This window comes from Nestor notabilis, unplaced genomic scaffold (assembly GCF_000696875.1).
Source record: "Nestor notabilis isolate BGI_N333 unplaced genomic scaffold, ASM69687v1 scaffold10343, whole genome shotgun sequence".
NCBI classification, from domain to species: Eukaryota; Metazoa; Chordata; class Aves; order Psittaciformes; family Psittacidae; genus Nestor; species Nestor notabilis.
The window spans coordinates 36687-37485 of record NW_009920620.1 but is presented as its reverse complement, the minus strand read 5'-3'; the positions used below and the strand labels follow the sequence as shown (position 1 = coordinate 37485).

The window sequence follows — 799 nt, the reverse complement described above, 5'->3', positions numbered from 1 at the left end:
GCAGGAGATGTTCTTTTTAATTCACATCTTTACGTACCGGCGGGGGGGTGTTCCTTACGGAAGAGTCCCGACAGGCAGAAGTTGCAGTGCAGAGCAGTGGAAAGTCAGCTTCCCATAGGTAACCATGAAAATACTTGGAATTTCAGTCAGTTGTGGATTGTCTTTGACTTACTGGTGGCCAAATACACCCGTGGTGGGTCTTTCTTCGCTGCTGATCTATTCTGTGATGAGCTTTCTGTGTGTAAGGTGTTGATGGGAGGCAGCACATTCTCTCTAGTCCTGGGAGCCGGACTCCAGCCTTCACTTCCAAACGAGCTTAGGAGTGAGGGAAGGAAATGTTTCCAAGCCATTGGCAAAGCTGTGGGAAGTGTGATACTCTCTTAGGATGGTGGTGCTGGAGAGGCAGTTTTACTGCTGTATCAAACTGGTGGTGGGTGTACAGCTAGGTTTTTATAAGATGTCTCAGTACATCTGACTTTCATTTCTAAAAGTGCAGTAACAATAGAAACGTTGCAGCTGAATGCCAGAAGAGGGACTTCTTTTTTGATGGCAAATGTTAAGTGCTGATACGGCCTTAAGTCAGTGAAGTTTCGTGTGTCGGCATTTTTAATTTATAAAAGTAGATAATTTCTGTTGGGCGTGTTTTTGCTCTTGTTAAGGTGAACTTCTAAATCATAGAATTCCAGACTGATTTGGGTTGGAAGGGACCTTAAAGCCCATCTAGTTCCAACCCCCTGCCACAGGCAGGGACACCTTCCACTAGAGCAGGTTGCTCCAAGACCCTGTGTCCCACCTGGCC

At 46.3% G+C, this 799-nt stretch overlaps 1 protein-coding gene across 2 annotated transcripts in view; it reads left to right on the top strand.

The window, feature by feature from the left end:
- SNRPD1 (small nuclear ribonucleoprotein D1 polypeptide 16kDa) overlaps positions 1-799 on the top strand; it is a 5309-nt gene that overhangs the window by 176 nt on the left and 4334 nt on the right. The gene's annotated exons all lie outside the window — the stretch shown is intronic.